Source organism: Chroicocephalus ridibundus, chromosome 1 (genome assembly GCF_963924245.1).
Source record: "Chroicocephalus ridibundus chromosome 1, bChrRid1.1, whole genome shotgun sequence".
Lineage (NCBI taxonomy): Eukaryota > Metazoa > Chordata > Aves > Charadriiformes > Laridae > Chroicocephalus > Chroicocephalus ridibundus.
This window is the reverse complement of record NC_086284.1, coordinates 57,709,389-57,735,832: the sequence shown is the minus strand read 5'-3', so window position 1 is coordinate 57,735,832 and position 26,444 is coordinate 57,709,389. Positions and strand designations below refer to the sequence as shown.

The window sequence follows — 26,444 nt, the reverse complement described above, 5'->3', positions numbered from 1 at the left end:
ATTGGTTTTTGACCTACATACTATTATGGGCCTGATTAACAATTCCCTAATCAAAGTTGCAAAACATTCTTCTTTGTGTTCAATAATTTAGAGATTCATACGGGAGATGTATTGTTGCTCTTAGTCTCAACGTGAATTTATTTCATTCTATGCATGTAGTCTTGAGATTCACTTGAGCAAAAATAATTTCAAATTCCAAGAAAAACCAACCTAATACATCCAAGAGTACAATGAGTCTTTAAAATGTATTTGCTAATTAGCAAAATGGCATATTTGTTCTATCAGAGGCTCCTAGGACCAAGTCTTTGCATGATTACTTTGAACCATGTGGCCAGAGTGCTTTTGTTACTGTTGTAACAGGCAGGTTCAGGAATAGCATTCCCATTCCCGAATAAGGCACAGAAGATGACATATAACCTCCTTTACCATCCTCCTTCCCTAGTGCCAGGAAAACAGGAGCAAGATGTGGAATTACGTCTGGCCACAAAATACTGAAGTATTGTGATTAAAGGTTTTTAAGGCCAAAGGTCTGCCTAAGCCCAATTGTCCTGTAAATCACATCGTTTCTGTAGCCTCCAGAAAACAAGAGAGTAATGTGTGCAGCTTAAAGGCCACTCAGTCTTTTCCCAGAGGAATAAATGCCCTTTGAGAGAGGCTATAGTTTACAGTACAGGTAAGGAGCCAGCCTGGACAGCAAATCACTGGTCTTACAGGCTTCAGTGACTTCTGCCCTACTGTGTACTTCTTGGTCATCCTAAAGCTTTTCCTAAATTAGGGACCCTACCATGGCAAGAACCTCCAGCCTTCTTCCATTCCCCTTAATCCACACAGAAAATCACTGGCTTGGTTTCAGAAGTGTTTTAAATTTAAGGAGTTCTTTCAGATTACGTCTGAGTTGTGTTGCAGTTTGTGCCCTGTACAATATAAACACGGGCAAGTATTTATATATATATATTATACATATATATATATGTGATCACTGTCCTCTTATATGCTTCCAGTGATTCATTCAAACAGTTGGACAAGGACCTTCACAACATACTGTGAAAAAAAACCCCAGCGTTGTAGTGCAAACTGCCCCTAAGTACACTGGCAAATAAAGAATTTGGAGAAAAACACGGTATACTGCAGACAAAGCTTTCCTAAAAAGACGCACACACAAGGCTAAAGCCAAGGTATTTCAACTAATTTTCTGATGACCTTAGTTAGCTGCTTGGCAAGTTAAAATAGTTCTTAAACCTTAGAATTACTTAATGAGCACCCTAAGACTGAAGATGAAGGAACAAGCTCACTTGTTGATAAACCTGTGACATATTCTTCACAGCCAGGGAATTTTATGTATCAGAGCACACTTTTTAAGGAATAGAAAATATACCTTATATGCATATCCAGCCTGATGCCTGATGCTTTTCAAGGCAGTTTTTCCTCAGGGAACTATGTTGAAATCCATTATAAATATTCAGCTTCTGAGATGTCTGCAGATAAATTAATACAATCCAGTAGGTAATTCCTTTTTTTGCAAGAATCAGACAAACTATTTTCATCACCAAGAAGACACAAAAGTATTTTTAAAATATATGACTCCCGAATACTGCGTGAGCAACAACATAATGTGATTGAAGTTCTTTTAAATAGTTACTAGTGCAGAACATGAAAGCTGAAGAGTTTTTGTCCTACATTGTTTTATAATCTTAATTTTGTGCAAAGTTTAAAAGTGTAAAGAGTTTCCTCTTGTTATTTACTTTTGAACAGAAATATACACATCTACTATTGTGAAAATGCATATGGTCCTTAGTGTTATTTCCCTACACTGTGATTGAAGTAAACTTTGTCATATTTTTAACAAAACTAAAACTCCCATCTTGCATGACTATAGGGATTCTAATGTTATTTATAGAATCAACAGGGATACACGATAAATATGATATGAAATTCAGAGTCAATCTTAAACTCAGTAGAAAGATTACACTAATAAAATTTAAATCCTATCAGATAGGCATTATCAACACAAAGGTTATCAGGATGCTGTTTGAATGTTTAGATTAAAATCCCCAAACTGCATGCAAATGATAGAAACTGTTGAAGAAAATAAGTGAAAAACCCAGCATGTAAAGAACTTTTATGTCAAGGTTATAAAAGCTACCCATTTATGTGCAATATTTGCTATGTATCTGCAATAAATTATATGCCATATAATTTAATCTAAAACACACTTTATAATTTCTGAAGCTAATGAAGGATCCAGAAAAAAAACTTCAGAGAGCACAAACAAAAATTGCCAAGAAATCACTAGGGGTCTTTAACTACAGAAGAAAGTGAACTGTAATTGCTTAAAATCTTGATCTAAATGTTTAGTCAAGATAAATGATGAAGACTACTAGCTCAAAGAACTTTCCTGCCTATGGGGTTTAAAGACAGTCTTGGATGGCAACAGTGCAGGGTACGATTACTTTGGAATAGCAACTATAATAATACGTTCTATTCAATTACATACTGAGAAAACACTCCAATATGTGTCAAGTTTCAGTTAATCTTTTGCACACAAATGCTACTGAGCTCTTCACAGTATAACCTTTCACGGAAGAAAGATTCAAGTTTTTCAGACTATATAAAGATAAAATGGAATTAAACATATTAATTGAACAGAAAGATGAGCATCTGAATTAAAACCAGGGAATGGGACTTCATGAGATTAAATGTTGAATATTTTTTGGAAAAAAGAAAAGCAAACTCCAAAACCACAGAAAAAAAGTACTTATTTTCTTATGATTATGCTAAAATAACCAACCGCTCCCATTTCCTTATGTGTTCTTCCATGGGAACCTAAATGACAAAACATTCAGAATTTTGACAGAGGAGTAGCTGCTTCTTAGAATGAATACACAAAGTAGAGAATATATATTTTCATCCATATTACAGTACATTCTTTATTCTTCCTCAGTACTCTAAATTTACTATTAATATTGTAAAAAGTCATGGTAAATTTGTATAGATGCAATGGGTTGTCATCTGTTCCTGACTGTGTTTTTGAAATATATTACTGTATATTACAGATGGAGAGATGACAGAAGAAAAAAGATAAGGTAGGTATAACATAGCACAGATCATCCTATCTTTAGGCACATTGGCTGGTTTCAGCCATTACAGCATTACCTTTGTGAAGGCAGATGGTATCAGTATTGATCAATGTTGAAATTACAGATATATTTCACTGGGTTCGCCAAGACCTCAGTATCTGATATTATTCCCCTGCTTTCCCCTGACAAATGGTGGACTTTGCAGGTAATGGCATCCTTGGTAGTATCTACATCAGAAATGGTTCAACCTCATTTAAAGCTCAGAGATGGTTCCAAGCCTGACCAGTTAGAGACATCAGCACCAGAGCTGAAATGGCAGCTGAGAATTCACCAATGGTAAAATAGCCAGTGCTGCTTAACACCCCTGTTTGAGACTGTAAGATGGCATCCTAAATTGCCATGCTCCATCTGCTTCCAGAGAGTGGGCCGTTTTACGGTGGTAGCATGCCTAGGTCATAGATCATAGAATGGTTTGGGTTGGAAAGGACATTAAAGATCATCTAGTTCCAACCCCCCTGGCATGGGCAAGGACATGTTTCACTAGATCTGGTTACTCAAAGCCCCATCAAACCTGGCTTTGAACACTTCCAATGACAGGGGATCCACCTGTTCCTGTGTCCCACCATCCTCATCATAAAGAATGTCTTTCTTAAGTACAATCTAAATCTACCCTCCTTCAGTTTAAAACTGTTACCCCTTGTTTCATCAGTATACTCCCTGACAAAGAGTCCCTCCCCATCTTTCCTGTAGGCCCTCTTTAGGTACTGGAAGGCTGCTACAAAGTCTCCTCGGAGCTTTCTCTTCTCCAGGCTGAACAACCCCAACTCTCTCAGCCTGTCCTCCTAAGGGAGATGCTCCAAACCCCTATCATCTTTGTGGTCATCCTCTGGACCTGCCTGAGCAGGTCTGCCTCTCTGAGCATCCCAGAGATGAACACAATACTCTAGGTGCAGCCTCACAAGAGCAGAGTAGAGGGAGAGAATGACCTGCACAACCTGCTTTTGATGCAGTCACTCTTGATGCAGCCCAGGATATGATTGTCTTTCTCGGCTGCAATCGCACATTGCTGGCTCATATTCAGTTTTTCATCCATTAGTATCCCCACATCCTTCTGTGCAGGGCTGCTCTCAATCTGCTCATCACCCACTCTGTATTTATGCTTGGGATTGCGCCAACCCACGTTCAGGACCTTTCACTTGGCATTGTTGAACTTCATAAGCTTTGCACAAGGCCACCACTCTAGCCCATCAAGGTCCCTCTGGATGGCATCCATTCCCTCTAGAGTATCAACCACACCACTCAGGTTGGTGTCATCTTCAAACATGCTGAGAGTGCACTCAACCCCACTGTCCATGTGCCCAACAAAGATGTTAAATAATACTGGTCCCAATCCAGACCCCTGAGGGACACCACTCTTCACTGCCGTCCATCACATGATACAATACACATGGTAGAATTTGTGAGTTTGCATCAAGACACTTTCTTCTCTAACGAAAAAAAGAATAAAAAAATCATAACTGCTGGGATTTGTAATAAGTATGAGGTCTATTATTGTGACAAAATTTTTACCTTTCTTTATTTTTTTTTCAGAGATAGAAACCAATCTTTACTCTTCAGGCATTCAAAATCTGTTCTGAAGATTTCCTCTTTAAAAAAATAAATAAATTGAGGTTTATTCTAAATGGGAGAAAGCTAGGTTTAAGAATGCTAGATATAAAGTTCATTTAATATTGATCTTTAAAATTGGGTGATTGGTCTCTGGAAATCAGTATTTGAATAGAAATAACATTGAAATGTATTAGAATTAGTGCTCAGGGAAGTGTGGATTTTTAAATGTGTTGCTGTTGTGTTGTTTCTAGAATCAATAACCAGACTTTCATCTCACAAAAACTGAAGGAAACAAAATATTTACTGCTCAGTCCAGTTATACCCCTTTCACCCTGGTACTGTAATCCCCATAGATTTAGCAAATAATGCTGTCAAATTTCACATAAGTATAATGATGAATAGAAAATCTTCTATCTTACAGGAAGATTAAATCATAACTCTGCTTGCACTGTTCTTTAGTTCCAGCTTTTTCACACTAATGGCTACATTTTATTAACTCCCATTAGTCCAGATGGGATACCTCATACCACTGGGATGAAATTGAACATGGAGTCTATTTGCAGAAATGTTTTCTGCTTGGGATAGGTAGGTACTACATTTTTCACAGACCACACTGAAATATTTTTCCATACTTCAATTAGTTCTCCATACACTTTTACATATCATGAACTCTAAAAAGAAGACATAATGTATCACATGTTTAGCTGGGGAGAGGGGGAGGAAAGAAAGAGATACCATCAAAGTTCTAGACTAACATTCAAAGGATCTGTTTATACTTTAATAAAAGAGACATTGGATTTAGTATAATGGCACAACGAGAACATTTCCCACTGAAGTATCACAGTTTAGACCATAAAGTGCTATCAGAGAGTGCAAATGGGAAAAAAAAATGTGAGAGATTGACCTGATCAATTTAACTAATGTTATATATATTTTTATAGAAATTGTATAGCATATTCAACAGTTGTGGAAAAGCCATTTATGTTAAGGGTATGTAGGTGTATAGTAAAGACCTCCTGCAAACCCAAGTTCAAAACTAGTAAATACCCTTCTTACAATTGCTAAACACTAGTTCCGTGAGAAAATTTCTGTTTTAAAATCTAATATATGTGAGTTAATATCAGCATACTCTTTTTAAAAAAAATTTGACAATTCATTTAAGTTAATGGGAAAAGTATGCCTTCTTACACAGTTTCATAAACTTTTCTCTTTTTTTAACGTTAGTGCATACAAACTTTTGGAGACCAAGATATGAGTCTTCCACTCTAGATGTGCTACACTGGTAAATGGAAGAGGGTCCAAAACAATGTCTTGCCTAATTGAAGTTGATGATAAGAAGTATATTTAAATACTGTGGAACTAGTGATGAAGCATGGGTTATAAAGGTTAATTCTTTTAACATTAAGAGAAAAGCTGTTCAGTTTCACATTTTATTGACATTTGTATCATAAAGTACATTAACAGCTGGAGTATTAAAGAACTCGGAACATGTCTCATTACAATATGCAATGGTACTTTCAATAATACTTTTTACAACAAGAAAGAGCTCTGAATGTCAGAAAGCTTCACATTCAATGAGTGTTTAATGGACAGATTTATTTACAGCAAATATTTCTGGTTATTGAGAGAACTGTCAATGATTTATGGGCAAAAGACAGAGTAGGAACACAGTTCATGGAAAGACATACGTATATTTGATACAGAAAAAAGAAAAGAAAAAAAAAAAGGTCATCTTTAAAGTTTTTCATACAGAAACAATCTCTCATTTCCCGTTCTACCCAGTGTTACATCTCAGTCCACATAGTGGAGTGAAAAACTGTAGAAGTCAGCACCAATTTAGCCTAGTTAGCCTAACTGTCAGCATAAAGGAGTGTACCAAATTTTTGGTGTAGTAGAGGTAAACAAAATATGAACAACGATCTGTCTCAAAAACCAGAGTGTTGTTTTTGTGAGCTCATGGAGATAGATAGCCAAACTATAAAAACAACCTGCTGATCATCATGTACAAACATGTCCTGGTGTGTCCAGAACAAGCAGACTGCAAGTGCCAAGGACAGTGACAGCACATTGTGAAAAGACAATGCAATTTGATCAGACAAATCATCAGTGAGATTTTGTCTGCCCAACCCTATAAATAAGAACACTTAGGAATACTCAGAGGAAGAGACTCCAGAGGGAACCAAGAGAAAGGAGAACCTGTGAGGTTCTGATGGGAACCCATGATTCTGCACCAGGATTTGGGACCATCTCTCCAGCACCCCAGCAGACCCTGTGGCCCAGCCCCAGAAATGCACATGACATGGCTGGGACTGCACTAACCTGCCTGACGTCTCTCCTACCTGCATGGTCTCTCCCATGGAACAGGGACATGGTGTAATTCATAAAATTGCAAATGTCTGTGATTAAATCATTTTGGTATTCAAGTCCATTTAGTATCCACACTGTGATTTGGTCTTAAACCACAAGAATCAGGTCTCCGTTGTTTTCTTTTTTTTTTACACTAGCAATAAAATCAGAAGGGAGCTTTTGTAAGCAATAGTTCAAGATGTTTTGGTCCCCTGCTACATTATGAAACATCCATTAAGTTCTTGAGAACCTCTGTTCTTATGACCTGCTTTAGAGGATTAAGAACAGAGATTGAGCAGGCACCAGTGTGCAGCGCTATGTGCTCGCTAGAGCACTCCTCTGGATAGATGCAGCTTCTGCACCTCTTCTATGCTACAAGTAGTTGACAGTAATCAAGCTTAATCTTGCAGAAAGCATCTTATTACGTTGCTCAAGGCTAGGTATTTACCTGTTGCCCAGACCTTCTCCAGGGTCTCTTGTGGGCTCAAGATTAATAATTATTTTGTGTACTTCTCTAAATGCTCTGTTACTCTGGGAGCAGTGTGCTGAAGCCTGCCAAGATGGGTTTTACAGCATGAGACAGAGGACTTGAATGATATACTAGAGACAGGGTATGAAGACATACTTGACGTATTTTGAAGGCCTAGAGGTATTTCTTGGAAACAAGGGGACATCAGTCAGTGTTTTCTCATTCATATTGACTGTAAAAGCTACTCAGGAACAAAATATTCTCAGTCTGTTTTGGTGCTTTGAATCAGAGAGAAAATTAGCAGCTCTACTCCAAAGATTGTTCTGGGGACCTAGTTATTCGACACATCCAATTTTGCCAGAACAGTCTAGAATAGAGCAGTTATAATGTTAGTTTATACATGATCATAAATCCTAGAGATTGTGCCTCTGCAGGCATAGCACCTAAGTTCACTCTGCTTAAAAACCACAGCCAGTCTCACTCCCATGGAACGATGTCCCATCCATATCTAACACTCTATTAAAATCTGGTATGCCTGGTACCCTCAGACTGTGGTACCTTCTAGCAGTCCTGACAGTTACTACGTTAAAGTGTTAAATAATTCTCTTTCAATTTGAGAACAATGTTAGGCATTCAAGACCACAACTAAACTGTCACTATCTATGCTGTTTTGTACTGTACAGATTATAACTGTCTTCCTTAGATAACAGATAAACCATATGAAAACCACATGAAAAATTCTTGTTTGCTTTTACAGCAGCCTACAATTTATTTTTTTTTTAAATAAAATTCCCCTAAAAGTTATAGCAAATATGTCCATATGAATGATCACCTCATTCTTCCCTATTTATTTGATTCTGCAGCATGCCTATTTAATTCTGTCTCCTGGAAAAAAAAAGTCACCATCTGGTACAAGTCAGGTCTGGTTGCTTCTAACCCGCTTGTCTGGATTTTAAAAGTAACCATATAGATGGAATCAATTTACAGAAGTACTTAGATAGATATTTAAAAATAGTAATACACTTATTAAATTCTAATAAAGAAAATCTGAAAAGGTGGATCATGTTTATCATATATTCAGAATCTGTAGTAGCAGTTTGGCTATATTGAAGAAAACATTATTCAGTGAAGTGTCGCAAACATCCAAACACATTAGAAATGTAACTGTGAAGCTAACAACAAAATTCTCAAACAGATGTGACATTTTAAAATATTAATTTTAATAATTTAAATGTCCATTGGAAAGGTAATTTGAATATGTCAGAATTTTTCCTGCAGTGAAAATGCAATGAAGGCAATGAAGCAGCCGAAGAGTTAACTATAATCAGATTTCTAGAGGAAACTTTTCTCAACTTGAGTATAAAATAAGGAAATTGATGCTTTTGGAATTATGTTCCATAGATAAATTTATATATTTTGTACCTACTTATGACCACATAATTGTTAAGTAGGAAAAGAAAACATGCACATTTACCTTAGCTGTAACTTCACTGACATATATACCATAGTGTCAAGGAGTTTGGATCGATAGCTACAAAAATATCAATGTTGGAACACAATTATTTGGGATGCTGTTAAGTTTATTTTCTATTTAACCACCAAACAAGAAAAATAAATCAGCTGAATGAAAAAGCGTAAGCCACAGAAGGCTTCTGTTCCATAGTCCGATCTTCATTTAAATGCAAAATTTCTCTATAATGGCAGAACAAAGGGCTATCTCTTAATTCCTTAAAAGCCGAAAATGTAAACAGTACATGTTTCTGAAACACCAATTTCTCTTTCTTAATTTCTTAAGCAAAGTACAAGACCTGTGCAGAATTGAAGAATTTCAGCCTGAAGAAACTGCCTTCTCCAAGAACAGAAGTAAAGTTCTTTTGACCAGAAATTTTTTGACCTGAGTAGACAAGTTGATGCAGATTCTGCTAAAATTTTGCAAATAGGCATGCGCTCACTAGTAGTGAAGGTGACTTCTCCATTTCCCCCCCACCCCTTACCATCTACATATGCAACAAACAAGAAGTGCTAGTTCAGAGAACAGGGACACTACACAGTGACCCAGTAAAAATGCAAATGAAAGTTTATGCCAACTGTGCAAAGACTCTGTCCTGACCTTTTAAGCGTGCTATCAACTTGTTACAAGAACTTGCTGTGTGAACTGGAGCTTGGTACCAGGTGTCTCTTGTTATGACGTAGAGTTTAACCATGGGATAATAGCAAGTGCCTTGAAAATATAGTTGAAAACAGAGGACCTAGACCTATGAACAACCCACAGATGGTCAATTAATTACTGATCATTGAAGAAGTACAACCTTGACAGTGGGGAAAAGACTGCTTTCAGCATGCGAAAGAAAAGAAGCAGGTAAGCAAGAAAAAACAGCTGAGCAACAGAATAAGGCACCTGCCTGGGTAAGTAACACCCTCATTGTGCGGTGCATAGTGTAGGGTGCAGAGGCTAAAGGCTGTGGAATGGGGGTGGGGAGGAAGAAGATGTAGTTCCCACAGGAACTGTTTCTGCAGAATTGGTGTGAGATCACTGGAGTAGTGAGGAAGCTGCCTGCCTTCCCTGCCTGCTCCAAGAGCAGCAGCTCTCCCTCTCTCTGCCTGCTCCAGGAGCCCTTAGTTCCTCAAGAACCTTTTGACCTGCTAAGGCAATTGTCCAGGATTGTGTGGGGGAGGGTGTGTGGGGGTGTGCTTGCCTCTGTGTGTGTCTGTCTTTTCCTGCAAATGATATGTTTTTCTTCTCTATAGCATTCTAACTTGCCTTATTACACATAAACCCAAATACAGTTTTATTGTTTCCTCTATTGCCCTTTACCTGACTCTGTTGTCTCCATGTAGCCGTATATTATATAGCTTGACGGAAGTGTGTTCCCTCCCTGGAACACACTTATGCAAGTGTGTTCCCTCCCTGGGGGCTAAGGAGATAATGCCTTATTAAGGTTACGACACCTTGATACACTTAACAAGTCTCTATTTGTTTTAAATTAATTTTCTCTTTTTTTAATAAATCCAACAAAGAAATTTGATGGTTATGTGGGTATTTCAGCAGTTCATTTTCAAGGGCAAGACAAGCATTCAACTACATAGAAGTAATGCTAAATGAAAGCTAAATGACACAGTCAAAGAGAACAGGTAGGATTTGCCTTTACCTCAGGAAAATGTGATGAAAAATGCAACAGCAGATTTTACACTGCAGGAAATTAAAATAGCATCATAGAAGGAATGAGCTTTTAAAAGAAGTAGCGTTCCTGGTTTGTAGTGAATTCTCTTGCTAGCCAATAAATATTTTTGCTTTTGCTATGTTTTTCCTCTTTCCTGTTTCTGAGAAGGTGAAATATCTTACCACGATTGAATAGGGTAAAGATTCCCAGCAGTGAAATCTATTACATGGTGACATAGTCTCCAAAGGGAAGTAGTAGTAGCTTTATTGCTAAGTACATTTAAATCTAGATGAGACAAAGCACAGCAAAATATTCTTTAGGGAACAATCAAATGACTACATGAAATGGAAGACCAAATAGGTATTTTCAGCTCTAGTTTCTACCATTAACATTCATGTTATGGTATGAATTGAAGGTTATTCAGAGATTAATGTGTTACAGAACTGCTAGATGAGACATTAATTATGTAAATATTCTGTATTTCACAATATTTTGCTTATTATTAAAGATTCTAGCGTTAGTAATTTAACCATACTTAAAAGGAAGCATACATTAATAAGGACTGAGCTGCAGCCAAAAATATCCACCTGATTCTAAGTGGTTGCTTTTCACATAGCAACTAGAAAATCACATTACTAATCTGGCCTTTCCTCATAATCATAGATGTTGCCTAGGAATAGCAATTCAAATAGCATGTCAATGAATATATCTACTGATGTTCTAATAGGCTGGAAATGGACAACGGAGACGGAAACAGGGAGAAACAGAAAATTGTTGGCTGATGAATACCTACCTAATGAAGGGTATTTTTGAAGGCTTGTGTAGCTGAAATAATTATATGGCTATAGGCTGTAATTAAGCAATATAAAAAGGGTGATATGGTATAGATTTTCTTCTTTATATTTCTTTTCACAAATGCATACAATTCAGGTGGAATTGAGTACTCCTAATACAACTGAATGAATTTCCAAAATACCCCCTCCAATAAACAAGAAGCCTATCTCCCCATCCCTAACACTTAGAACAGGGTGAAAAGAGGGTGTCTTAAGTATCGCTTTTCAGTTTCAGATCCAGAAACTAATTTCCTCAATATCTGGAAAATACTTTATTTCATTTCTTTATTTGTAGGTAAGAGGGATGGGCATTTGGGATCTGCTTTTGAGTCTGTTTTGGCACTAGGCTTTCCCTTTGATCCTTCTGCACATAAAAGATGTAACCTCACATATGAAAAGTGTCAAGCAAGAAAATCAGTCTTTCCTTTTTGGTGATGTGTAGTCAGAATTATTACAGCTTCAGGTGAGTAGTAATTCTTGAGCATGTTATAGGAAGAGACAGATGGGTAAAAATCAGTGCAATGCAGTACCATTACACTGACTCTAGCAGTGAAAGGAGAGTGTGAAACCATAGTAACAGCCACCTATAGCCTTTCTAACATTAGAGAAGATCCAGAGCATGTAAACCCTCCTCTAAATCACATAGGAATGCTTTAAAGTTTAATGTAGAACACTGCTGTCAGAATGTCCAAGATAGAACTAGAAAAGATGTGGCCACATGCTAGCTGCTGTGAAAACATGAAAAGCAATTCAGTAACATCATAGGATGAAGCAAGTGAAGAGTAGGGGAGCAAGGGAAGGACAAGGTTAATTCTTCCGGCAGGTTGCCGTCTTCTTGACGTCTGGAATGAGGTCAACACTGCAGAAAGAATGTGCTGTTCTTACAGGACAAAGGCAGAAAATTTTGGTGGACTTGAATTAGTGCTTTGAGACTTTCAGGAACATGTTGACCTGCCTGTGGTCCCATGTGTTAGCTTTGCTGCTGATCTTGTGGCAGGCTAGCTAATGTCTTTGCCTTTAGCCTTTGCCCATACCTCCTTCCTCTTTGCATCCTCCTGCCCCTAGCATATACACAGTAAAACAAAAAAAAAAAACAACAAAAAATAAATGCCTACAAGGAGAAAGAAATACAGATTGCAGTGTGGCTTACCAAGCTGTCTAATTCCTGTTGGTTCAAACACAGCTGGTGAGGGAGGAAGAATATTTTATTAAACTAGCAATCAAATTATTTAAACTAGAATGAAATTTTATGTTTCACTTACTATCATTTTTCTTACAGTGTGAGTTTTATTAATTTTTAATGTTTAATTTGCAGTTTTTAACTTCAAAGAAAGTATAAAAGGAATATTCTGCACTTTTCATAGAAAACCGCTGCAGTTGTTCTGAAGTTCCCACATATTCTCATTTGTAAAGCTCTGTCCATTCACAGGCTGCTTATGACTCCCATAGGGAGCAACCAAAAATCTTTCTATTTAAATAAGGTTCTCACTGAAGGCTAAACCTAAAAGTGCCCTAATAAAAAATAGGTTCTGTTATCAGTCTCTCTGTCCCTGGATGGCCTCTGCTTTCAAATAAAACATGTTGATTTACCAACCTAATCCTTTGCTGGCAGAAATACAATGCTAGTCTGTATTAACTGCAGGGGTGGTGGTGGAAGAACCTGGAAAGAGCGCTGTCAGAAAATGTGTAGATCTGATCCAGAGGGAACAAAGTCTAAAATTTATCTTACAATGGGGACTTTAACCTTTTTATTGTTAGGGTTTTTTGCTTTACTTCTTTTTCTTTACTTTTTTTTTTTTCCTTGTGATTTCCAGCTGTACTTGACACTGGTACTGAAGTTACTATAGTGATTCATCTGTGCTTATAAATAATAAGGCTATATTACACATAACAATTGCAAAAGTGGGGGAACTTGGCACTGGAAGTTTGTTAGCTTTAATGTCCTGATACATAGAAGCATGCCAGATGCTCACCCAGACGCTTTCTCACTCCCCCTCCTCAACAGGACAGGGAGAGAAAATAGGATGAAAAAGCTTGTGGGTTGAGATAAACAAAGGGAGATCACTTACCAATTACTGTTATGATCAAAATAAATTTCATTTGAGAAAAGGCCCATAAGAATGATCAGAGGGCTGGAATAATTCTCCTTTGAAGAAAGACTGAGAGAGCTAGGGTTCAGCCTGGAGAAAAGAAGGCTCTGGGAGATCTTATTGCGGTCTTTCAATACTTAAAAGGAGGCTTATAAGAAAGATGGAGAGAGACTTTTTACCAAGGCCTGTAGTGACAGGACAAGGGGCAATGGTTTTAAACTGAAAGAGGGTAGATTTAGATTGGACGTAAAGAAGAAGTTTTTTATGATGAGGGTGGTGGGACACTGGAAAAGGTGGATGACCTATCATTGGAAGTGTACAAGGCCAGGTTGGATGGGGCTTTGAGTAACCTGATCTAGTGAAAGATGTCCCTGCCCATGGCAGGGAGGTCAGACTAGATGATCTTTAAATCTCCCTTGTAATCCAAACTGTTCTACGATTCTATGAAAATTGATGGAATTTATAGGCAACTAAAATAGATTTGGACAGTGAGAAATAAAGGCAAAATTTAAAGCAACACCTTCCCCCCACCTTTTTCCCAGATTCAACTTCACTCCTTCATTCCCAACTCCTCTACCTCCCCCTTCCTTAAGTGGCACAGGGAGATGGGGAATGGAGGGGCGTGATCAGATCCATAACAGCTCCTCTCTGATGCTCCTTCCTTCTCACACTTTTCCCCTGCTCCTGAGTGGGCTCTCCAGGGGCTGAAGTCCTTCAGAAAATATCCATGTGTTCCAGTGTGGAGTTGTCCACTGGCTGCAGTTCGGATAGCTGCTCCAGTGAGGTTCTCCAGGGGTTACAGGGTGTCATGGTTTCAGCTGGGACGGAGTTGACCTTCTTACTGGCGGCTGGTATAGTGCTGTGTTTTGGATTTGGGATAGGAGTGATGTTGATGGCACACTGATATTTTTGGTTGTTGCTAATCAACCAAGTCTTTTTCTGCTCCTTATACTGCCCTGACAGTGAGTAGGCTGGGAATGCACAAAAAGTTGGGAGGAGATACAGCTGTGATAGCTGACCCCAACTGGCAAAAGGAATATTCCATGCCACGTGGTCTCATGCTCAGTATATAAAGCTGGGGGAAGGTGAAGGAAGCGTGGGACATTTGGAGTTATGGTGTTTTGTCTTCTCAAGTAACCGTCATGTGTGATGGAGCCCTACTTTCTTAGAGATGGCTGAACACCTGCCCACTGATGGGAAGTAGTGAGTGAATTCTTTGGTTTTTTTGCTTGTGTGCATGGTTTTTGCATTACTTACTAAACTGTCTTTTTCTCAACCCACAAGTTTTCTTTATTTTTATGATTCTTTTCCCCATCTCACTGGGAGGGGGAGAGGTGAGCAAGTGACTGAGTGGTCCTAGCTGCTAGCTAGGGTTAAACCACGACACAGGCTGCAAGCACTGTGGGACTTGGATCACCTCCTCCCCCTACTCCTTCTCTGACCTTGGTGTTCGTACTGATGTTTATTCCTTTTTTACCCCCCCTCAGTCTGCTATCCATCTGGCATTTTTTTCCATTTCTTAGATATGTTTTCACAGAGGCACCACACGCTTGGCTGATGGGCTCAGGTGTGTCCTGTAGTGGGTCTGTTGTGGAGAAAATTAGAACAAACTGTGTCTGGCATGGGGCAGCCCCTGTTCTCACAGAGACCACTCTGCACCCCACCCACTACCAAAACCTTGCCACTCACACCCAATACAAAGCTTTATGAAGTGGGGAAACCAGTCTGGCCTTCTGTCCAACTATTAATTTTAAAGATCTATCTAAATCAATTTCCTTTCAGGTCATCCTCTAAAGGTCAGAGGAGGTCACCTTCTGAAGTCCATCCCGTGGAAAAGATACCACAGTGTTTCATGTTTTTTTGGCTTCTAGGAGCTATGTTTCTCATAATATGTGTTCCTGATTGTGCCTTACATATGAGTAGACAGATCTCCAAGGAAGGCAAATACTGACATTTGTAGTGTTCTCAACACTATTTGTTTAAACACTAGTCATGCACATGTATGTGACTTTTCCTAAAAATGAATTACTAGATTACTGACAGAAATCTACAGATAGATTTTTACCCTATATTTCTCAGTTACCTAATGCACTGGGACCCAAAACCATTCCTGAACTCAATATGCGATTCAACTCCACAACTTGAGATACCAGAGACTCTCTCTAGCCAATATCACTAGTAACAGTTTTGTATTTTGCTGGTTATTGTTATGAAGGAAAAGCAGAACAAATATAATTCAGCAAGAAGCTTGTAATATTCCTCATCATGAGATGGCGAAGAGAAAGTTAATGTAAATTTTATGTCTGTTCCCTGCCTAAATACTTTTTTTTTGTGTGTTCAGATATCTAAGGCTCTTTTGAATTCAGAAAATAACTCAAACCCTTACTAGACATTTACAAACATAACAACATAAAAAAAAAAAACTGCTGGCTTTTAGCTCTCAAGGACAATGAAGTAACAGAAGTAAAAGTCGTCATCCAAAAAGTCAAGAGTTTGTATGTGCATAAATTACAATACCATTCCCAATCATATTCTGTATCATTTTGCTTCACCTTTCATAGAATGCCACTGTATTTTTTTTATTTTGTCTCCTTGAATTATTATTATTAAGATAACCATTCATCTTTTTGGCATAATGAAAGGTATTATGAAGGGGTTTTTCATGTAAAAGTTTAGGGAAATAGATGTTGCTTTGGAACATGTAGTTCTTTTAAAGTCATTTGAAAACGTACAGTCAAGTGCCTTATTTTCCTGCTAAGATTTATGTTGAAACTGATCTTTCTACAAGATAATGAAAGGATGAGCTAAAATAATGACATAGTCTTTTAAAAGGAAAATACCGCCTCTGCACCAGGTTAGCAATATGGCTGTAAAACAAAATGCTCAGTTAGACTGCTTTTTCACTCTCTTGACTTTAGCTTTGTGTGACCACGGGTTTAGTGTGAGAAATGTTTTGCTGAGCCTTATCGAATTGTTCATTTACATTATAGGATATGCAGTCCAGGCACTTTCAGAGTACATAAATTTCTTCTTTGATACCAAGGGAAACTCAGTTTATCTACTGGTTACGTAAAGACAATCTGAACCCAGAAAATATAATGTATGCAGTGGCATTTTTTTGTTGTTGTTGCTGTTGTTTTAAGAAAGCCATTCATCCATATTTCTGGAAGACATCTGTATAAAAAAATCATCATTATTCTTAAAATGAAACCTTCAGAAACATTTTTTTATAAATTTAAATCACTACATGGTAACTAATAATACAGAAATAACCTCTATTGAGTAGCTAAGTATTTCACAGTCCTTGGACTATTTGCAAATGTGCATTTAAATCTTCCTAGGAATGATAGGAACTCTATGCTATAAATTCCTCTAATACTAGAACTATAAATATTACTTTATGAAGCCTGTTTCTGCCTGTGTTTTATAGCTTGCCCTGATTTGGCTGTTCTTTTAGAGATATCACATATTACCTGTGAAAGACATTAGGCTTTTCCTTCCTAAAACCGTGTGCTGAGAATCATTCCAGACATACAAACACAACTGTTAATAAAAAGGGCTTAAGCATAAAATCAGTCACTGCTGAAACAGAGATCATTTTCAGCCAAAACAGGAACAGAATTAAATCAGAAATTAATGAGAAAAACTTTCTTTAGTAGAAAAAAAAAAGTTGTACTGGAAAAATGTCATCTGGAAAACAAAGATTGGTTATTTCCGAAATAAATTATTTCTCAGATTCTGCACTACCTAAGGTTTACCAAGAGTATAAAGCCATAAGAGCAGGCACAGTAAAATACAGCACCTCTAATACCAGGCCACAACTTATATGTATGGAAGAATATGATGATGATCAGAGGGCTGGAGCACCTCTGCTATGAGGACAAGCTGAGAGAGTTGGGGTTGTTCAGCCTGGAGAAGAGAAGGTTCTGGGGAGACCTTATAGCGGCCTTCCAGTACCTAAAGGGGGCCTACAGGAGAGATGGGGAGGGACATTTTATCAGGGAGTGTAGCAATAGGACACAGGGTAACAGTTTCAAACTGAATGAGAGGAGATTTAGATTGGATATCAGGAAGAAATTCTTTACTGTGAGGGTGGTGAGGCACTGTAACAGATTCCCCAGAGAAGCTGTGGATGCCCCATCCCTGGAAGTGTTCAAGGCCAGGCTGGACGGGGCTTTGAGCAGCCTGGTCTTGTGGGAGGTGTCCCTGACCAGGCCAGAGGGGTTGGAACTAGATGATCTTTAAGGTCCCTTCCAACCTGAACCATTCTGTGATTCTTTGTAATATAAAACAGGATGCCTTGCTCTTCCAATTCCAGAAATCGCTAGTGTGGGACTTTTATAGCTGGAACTTGTATTTGAAATGTGATGTCTGATGGCTACAGACAGACCATTCCTCCATAAACTTGTTGAATCATTTCTTGATCTTTTTAGAAGGTGTAATATCATATACTGAGTGAAAAAAGTATGAGAGATGCTTATTTTATCCTATATTTAAACCTATTACCTGAGAATTTCTTTAGATTCTTCCAGGTTCTCATGTTATATGATACAGTGATAATATTCCTCATTCACCTCCATGATTTATAACATTCTTATATACCACCCAGGGTCATACAATGTGTTCTAAAGGAGAGATAGAAGGGAAATATAGTGTAATAGTTGCAAAATGGAGGCTTTAAACTCAGTCAAATCTGAATAAAAAAAATAATGATTACCCTTAACATGAATTCTTCAGAAATGTTTTTTTATAAATTTAAATCATAGAATCCTATAATCATAGAATGGTTTGGGTTGGAAGGGGCCTTTAAGATCATCTAGTTCCAACCCCCATGACGTGAGCAGGGACACCACCCACTAGACCAGGTTGCCCAAAGTCCCATCCAGTCTGGCCTTGAACACTTCCAGGGATGGGGCATCCACAGCTTCTCTGGGCAGCCTATTTCAAGGTCTCACCACCCTCACAGTAAAGAATTTCTTCCTAATATCTGATCTAAATCTCCCCTCTTTCAGTTTAAAACCATTACCCTTCACCCTATGGCTATACTCCCTGATAAAGATTCCCCTCTATGTTTCCTGTAGGCCCCCTTTAGGTACTGGAAGGCTGCTATAAGGTCTCCCCGGAGCCTTCTCTTCTCCAGGCTGAACACCCTCAACTCTCTCAGCCTTTCTTTGGAGGAGAGGTTCACCAGCCCTCTGATCATCTTCATGGCCCTCCTCTGGACTCTCTCCAACAGGTCCATGTCCTTCTTGTGTTGGGGGCTCCAGATATGGACACAGTACTCCAGGTGGGGTCTCACCAGAGCAGAGTAGAGGGGCAGAATCACCTCCCTCACCCTGCTATCCATTCTTCTTTTGATGCAGCCCAGGATGCAGTTGGCTTTCTGCGCTGTAAGTGCACATTGCCTGCTCATGTTGAGCTTTTCATCCACCAACACCCCCAAGTCCTTCTCCTCAGGGCTGCTCTCAATCCATTCTCTACCCAACCTGTATTTGTGCTTGAGATTGACGATCAATACATGGTAACTAATAAAACAGGAATAACCTCTAACACCTAAAACCAGGAATAACCCCTAACACCTAAATGACACCATTTGTCTTTTTTAGACTCCCTGGGTCAAAGCCAGCTCAACAAAGAATAAGTAGGAGCTACTCCTTGCCAGCAGTTTCCACTAAATTGTAATTGTGTGATTATAGAAATGTCTCCTTAAGAAAAAGAAACAAAACCCAAAAAAACACACAACAGCTGCTTCTCATGCAATCTCTTCAAGTACTTTTAAAATATTCAAATTCTTATTCTTTCTGCTTACTCTCATGCCATGAATTGTCAGCTCCCGTGTCCATTTGCCGTTATCCTCTATTCTCTTCAGTGTTAGGTAATGCACTCTGCCCAGAAAGGACACGTTATTTTTCCAATTTGTTTGTTTTACAATCTTTCCCTCATCCTCCAATATTTTCTCTTCCATCTCTATTATCAGCTTAATAGGAGTATATTGTCATCCAACCAGATTTGTCTTCATGCAGTTTCCCTCAAAATTTTCATCATTACTCCCATGCATCTCAGGGGCATTCAGAGATATGTGACTTGGCTTCTGGAACCTTTTCTTGATTTCTCATCAATTTATAAATTTCCATGACTTCTGTCCACATCATTTGACACTCTACCATCTCTCCTTTGTCAAGTAGATCACTTATATTCTTTAAGCAGAGCGTAACGGTACCCTCAGATATTTTGAAATCATAATGTCTAGTCTATTCTCAAGCTTCAGCCGGAGAGATTATAAATATTATCCTGCGACTCATTCTTTTAGAAGCCACGTCCAAAGTGTCTTAACAAAAGGAACAGAACAAAGTTATTGTATTTTTTATGACAGGTTTCAGAGTCACCCTTCAATTTTTAATACTAACCAAACTACTTCTTTTTAAATACTCAATTGCTCATCATTTTGTGTTCTGAAATGGAGTAAATGTAACAGAGCAACATGTTGTTATTCCCTTGTTACAAAAGGTAATTTAAAGTGCTGAAGGAAATCATATATTTGAAAAACCCAATCCTAAATATTAAAATAGAAATTCAACTTTGATGGTTTGCTATATTTTGGGGTTTGCTTTGGAAGAACGTTTGAGACATGCCAGTACAATAGCCACAAGAAGCTTACTTAAAGAGATTTTTCTCTTCAATCAAAACATCTTTCAGTTCCCTGGGAAACGGTAGGCTCAGACTATTAGACAGGCACTTTCTCTCTCCTCAAGAGTTCTGTACAGAGTAGCAGTTTTTTTGTTTGTTTGCTTTCGTTTGAGTTTTTTCCCTAAAGAAATCTAGAATAAATACAGAGCTTTTTTCTGCATATTAATAGCTCCTTGAATACTCATATAACTCACAGTAACAGTGCAAAACTATCCCTCCCCTATCCTTCTCCCATTTTTTCTTCCTTATTTGTCTACTCAGTTGCAGGTCACAATTTGGGTTGAGTCCAGTTGTATGAGGTTCAACAAGGCCAAGTGCCGGGTCCTCCTGCACTTGGGTCACAACAACCCCATGCAGTGCTATAGGCTTGGAAAGAATGGTTTGCGAGCTGCCTGGCAGAAAAGGACCTGGGGGTATTGTTTGATTGCCAGCTGAATACGAGCCAGCAGTGTACCCAGGTAGCCAAGAAAGCCAACAGCATCCTGGCCTGTATCAGAAACAGTGTGGCCAGCAGGACTAGGGAAGTGAGCATCCCTCTATACTTGGCACTAGTGAGGCCCCTCCCTGCAAGAAACACATTGAGGTGCTGGAGCACGTCCAAAGAAGCGCAATGAAGAAGCTGGTGAGGGGTCTCAAGCACAAGTCTTATGAGGAGCATCTGAGGGAGCTGGTGTTGTTTAGCCTGGAAAAAAAGAGGCTGAGGGGAGACCTTATCACCCTCTACAGCTGCCTGAGAGGAGGTTTTAGAGAGGTGGGTGATGGTCTCTTCTTCCAAATAACAGTTGATAGGACAAGAAGAAATGGCCTCAAGTTCACCGGGGTGGTATAAGATTAGATATTAAGAAAAATTTCTCCACCAAAAATGTTGTTAAGCATTGGATCAATCTGCCCAGGGATGTGGTTGAGTCACCGTCCCAGGAGGTATTTAAAAGATGTGTAGATGTGGCACTTGGGGACATGGTTTAGTGATGAACTTGGCAGTGTTACGTTAACAGTTAGAGTTGATAATCTTAGAGGTCTTTTCCAACCTAAGTGATTCTATGATTCTATGATTTTTCAAACAACGGCTAAATTATTTCGTGATTTATTCTGACAACTTCTGGACTGCCGGGAAACCTCTGTGAAAAGCATAAGGCACATTATCATGTAATTCAACAACTTGAAAAGAAAAATATATTTCCTGTGTTTTACATCTAAACATAAGATAATAATAGTCACTTACAATTTACTGATCAAAAGACCTGGTTCTGCTATTCCCATTTTCACTGAAAGGCCCTTTATCTGCCAGTAAGACCTAGTAGCGTTGTTGGCACACCCTACGGCAACAGCATTGAACTAGATGCACTTTCTATAATTCAGCCATGAAGACAACCTTATTGTCACCACAAGTAAAGAACATAAAGCCTACTCCAAAGAACAGCATGAGAGTCTGAAGCAGAGTGTAGAGAGGAAGGATTACTCTGCACTGACTTTTTATTTCCTTTTCTGCACAGTTATTTTCTGAACAATACGGGATTTTTTCCCTCTGAGGAAGATTTTGATGTTTTTCCATTATAATGAAATACTCAGTGTATCAGGGGATTCTCAAACATGGATATACTTAATTAATATTTAATTCTTCTGGAAATCCTACCAAAGTTCTTACAACAATTACAGTAACACCAAATGAACTCATCATTATCACAAGACATACTAAATGAATAGTGGTTGGACACTCATTTTGTACGGATGTTGAACCCAATGTAGGATATTTAAGCTGAATCAAAACAAGGTGAAATCTAGAGTGTTCATTTAACTTACGGAGGGATCAAATACCATTTTCAGTTATCACCTATTAAAACTTGTAACACATATCTGGCAAACTACATCCACATTTCTCAGTGAAAAAGTTAATGACAGCATAGAGTTTTTTGTAAGTCATTGTGAATGGTAAAGAGAAAGATGAGTTCAAAATGTCACTTTGGCATTTCCCTTAAGTCAGGAGTGCTTGAGAAAATAGGAATTTCTCATTAATCTACTTCTATTGTTTATAGGCATGACCATAATAAGAGCAGCTGGAGCCTTGTAGATTAAGAATATCAAGCTTTCTAGTAACTCTTTGAAGTTGGAGACATTTAATCCACTTTTTGTGTGTAGAAAAAGGTTTCTGTAGGTAAGTTGTCTTTCCCTGTCTTTAGTGTGTAGGAATAATAAAGCAGAAGGCCAGCAGTAATTAAGTAGTCCAGAATACATCCTTCATACATTGACACAAGAAGGGAAGATAAAGTGTCAAGTCATCTAAGAATACATTTTTTAGCGCTTCACCAACCAGCACAGATATCTTTGATAATTTCACTCTTGTCTGCAATTGCCCATAAAGTTATTCATTCCTAAAAGCAGGCATGCTATCCTATTTCAACTTTCTATAAGGAGATTTTACCGGACATTTATTTCGTCTCTACCCCCACCACAGTATTAATAATACAGTATTAGGCGGAGCAGTTGGCTATGTAGGAAGAGGGTAATTTGCTAAAGGGTTGTAGGCAGAAGCAAGCTGTTTGGAGCCTGTCGTCAACAAGGGACCAAATTATATTCAAGCTGTGTTTTGTAGTGTGTGTATTGTACAATATTTATGGTAGGGGTGAAAAAGAAGGTGCAGGGTTTTAACATCTGACTCCCTCAAGAAGATTGGTATGAATAGGTATTATAAAGCATTATAAATGTCCTTAAAAAACAAACAAAAAACCTCATTAGATTCCTCAGAGAAACCCTTTCTAACGCTGTTTTGCACAGAGGTTGTATGTTTTTATTGGTCAGCAAAGTAAAGAGGGAAAAACTAAGCCTAAATTGGAACACTTGAAATTGAAAACACAAAATAAAAACCCCACCAAAATTAAGTCAAAAGTCAGATAAAAAAAGCCTGTTATGAAAGTTCAGACAAAGTAGTCCTTAGCACTCCCCTATTTAAGCCCATTGTAGCATGATGTGCTCACTGTATAGTAGCTATATGTTACGTTAAAAAAAAAAAAAGACTTCTGTTAGGTACCTAGATGCAGATTAGTTACCTAAATATAAATTATACATTAGAATAATTTATTAAAAACTGATCATTCTACTTTTTTAAAAGGCTCAATGTGACTTACATGATGAATATTTTCGAGAAAACTGGATCCAGTATATAAGCTGAATGTTTAATACCATTCAAATGAAAAAGATCTTTAAAGTAAATTTACATTTCCCTATTTATTTTTTACTACTACAACTACGAGCCACATAAGAGAGAGTAAGAATATAATACAATCTGTCTTTCGATAGGACAAAGAATTATAAAAATTTCAATCCCATCCTTTGCTGAGTTGATTAAACGTCCACTATATACTTTCAATTTACCATGCTGTTTTGATGCCAGATGAATTCCAGACTTGCCGTAGCACTTTTTATCATAGGAACTTCTACTTGTAGTATAACATAATTTAATAAAAATATATTTTCTTCTAAATTGTCTAACAGAAACAGATAGCTTAATATGAATATAACATTACCAATTAACTAGGTAATATAAGACCAAAGCACCAGGTATTTCTTGATAATAAGGACACACAAGAATTCTCCAGGTCATTTGTGACACGAAGTACTTTTCTTATTGAACAAACAGCGAATCTATTTCACTCAAATTGATTGACACCGCTCAAAGGGGAGATATTGACTTTTATTAGCTTCTTTTTGCTTTTAGCTTTTTCTTTCACTCTGAAAATCTTCGAATAAATTGTTTCAATTGACATGCACAAAAAGACATAAAGCTCCTTTGCCTTGTGATAGAGCCTTTTCTACAAACAACAATATTCACTGCAGTCATAATGTGGAAACTCCAACAGAGAAATAATTCACATTGAAGCATTAACTTCACACAGTCCAGAAAAATGAAAAAAAGCAAATGACAAATATAGAAAGAAAGAGAGTGAAAAGATGTAGTGGTCAAATGGAGCCCTTACTAGAATTCTACAAAGTTTTCAATAACATTTCCACTTTTCTCCCAACATAGAAACGAAAAGATGACTTTTTTTTTCTTTTTTTTTCTGAAGCAGGTAATTTAGTGGAGGCGTTTGTAAGCATTAAAGAACTAAAGAAGTGACTTTCAAGTAGCTACCCTTCTTAAGCTGCACTTGGCTCATTGTTTATGTCATTTTTATGGTGCAGTGTGCATATGTGATAGGCAACGACAGCATCCCGTATGCTTTCTGACCATTCAAAATCACTTCCTTAAAAATTAAAAGGCCACAAAAAAAGCTTAATCTTTTAAATCTTTTTTTATGCTATCAAATAGTTTAAAAACAAATGCCAGATGTGTGAGGACCAGATTTTTATGCTCTTACTGATACTGAAAACCATCTTTACTTCAGTGGTCATTTAACTGACAGTCTTTACCAAGGGTGATGCTCCTCAATATTGAAAAATGTTAAAAGTGTCTCAAATGAGTCTCTAAATGTGTGCGATTACTTTTTTCTAAAACTATGAGGGATATTTGGAATAACTTAATTTGTTTAAGTACTTCTGGTTTTTCCTGCACATATTAAGCCCCACACCCTATGGTTTACTAGGAATGTACATAATGATAGAAGACAAAAAACAGGATTAGTTATCTTTTGTTAATTAAAACAAGGTCAGAATGTGACAGGAAGAAGCCTTGAGAGTTATGTAACAGGAACAAAAACCTGATAAAACTCTTAGAATATGAATGACTGCAGAACAGGGGACCTACTGCTCTGGGGGTCTTGGGTAGAGAACTTACATACAGTTCTAGTTACCTTGTTTCCTAGCATCTCCTGGAATGGAAATCTGAGAAAAGAAAATGCGTTTCAAAATACAACAGCCCTTGGAAGAATGGAAGACATAATGCTGAGAATTTGCTAAAAATGTAGGGTCTGTGACATGAGGAATAATATCTGATGATTCCTATCCTGTCCTTTCAAACATATCGTTTGATATGTTTGAAACATTATTGTTTCTAACAGTTAAGTGCAGGCATAATCCCTGAAATATGAGATTTATATACCGCCTTATAAAATAAGTGTTATTAATTGTAGCAATCTTAATGTCCATAAAATCCTCTCTGAATCTTACTGCATTCTCCTGTAACAATGCATTCCCTAGTCTAACTAGAGACTGAGGTATGTATTAATTAGAACTCAAAAAATGAAAAATTCTATTGAGTGTTCCTCCTTCTACCAAAATATTGGATGAAATTCTCACAAGTCTGTTCTAACTCAAAGAAAAAATGTCAAGCACTGCCTTCTTTCCTTTTGAATTCCTATTTTATGTTTTTGCATAAAAATATCTCCATTTAACCTCTTAAGATGGTAACTTCTACTTTTTATTACTAACTTATAGAATTTAAAGCTACACAACAGGGTTTAAAGTGTTTGCCAGATGCTGGCATAAGTGATAAATTACAGTTATTTCTACTTTCTAAATATTTTTTTTTCAGCATTGGGAAGAGATGGAGCTTCTGTTTCTTGGATGTTAGAGCCTCCTTCTGGGTAATTTCAGCCTGTCATCATCAGAGCAACATAAAGCTCCAAAAATATTGTTGTATAACTTCCCTTGTAATATAATAAAGATTTTTCCACTGTAAAAGAGATAGAAATGTACATATTAGAGTAAGGGACTAATATGACTCAGAATGACCACAGGAACCAACGAAGTAGCAGCAATGGTAATGCCAATGCAAATATAAATTACAATAACTAAGCTTTAAGTCAAGTCAACGGAAGCAGTGCAGGTAGTACTCTGTGAATGCTTTAAGAAAATCTCTATGGATAGGTTAGGGTTCATCTAAAACAAAGAAAACAGTTATTTTTACTATTTATTTTTGTAAAACCTTGACTTATTTCTCCTTTCTGTAGCTTTTCAGCTCTCCTAGTCTCGTCTCTTCCTCTGTCATACCATTCTTACTCTGACACATCAAAGATCACGGCTGGGTTCACCTACTGTACTAGTGTAATTTTCCTTTGCCCCGTCTGTCCCCATGAGCTTTAATTCCAGTCTCACCAATAAATGAAACCAGTGTTGATCATCATCAATAGATGCATATTTTTCAGATGAAATCACAGACGGTCCACGTACATAAAAGGAGAAATAAAATTCAAAGTAAAGACAAGCAAATATTTTACGTCCTCCTTGTACTGCAGAGAACA

At 37.6% G+C, this 26,444-nt stretch overlaps 1 protein-coding gene across 6 annotated transcripts in view; it reads right to left on the bottom strand.

The window, feature by feature from the left end:
* The window catches only part of GPC5 (glypican 5), a 738,578-nt gene that overhangs the window by 145,454 nt on the left and 566,680 nt on the right, over positions 1–26,444 (bottom strand). For 2 of the 6 annotated variants that reach the window (XR_010071268.1, XR_010071272.1), the window contains one exon: positions 1,376–1,475. The exons of the other annotated variants lie outside the window; for them this stretch is intronic. The gene's annotated coding sequence lies outside the window, so the exon portion shown is untranslated. The remainder of the gene's footprint in view (positions 1–1,375; positions 1,476–26,444) is intronic. 6 annotated transcript variants of the gene reach the window in all.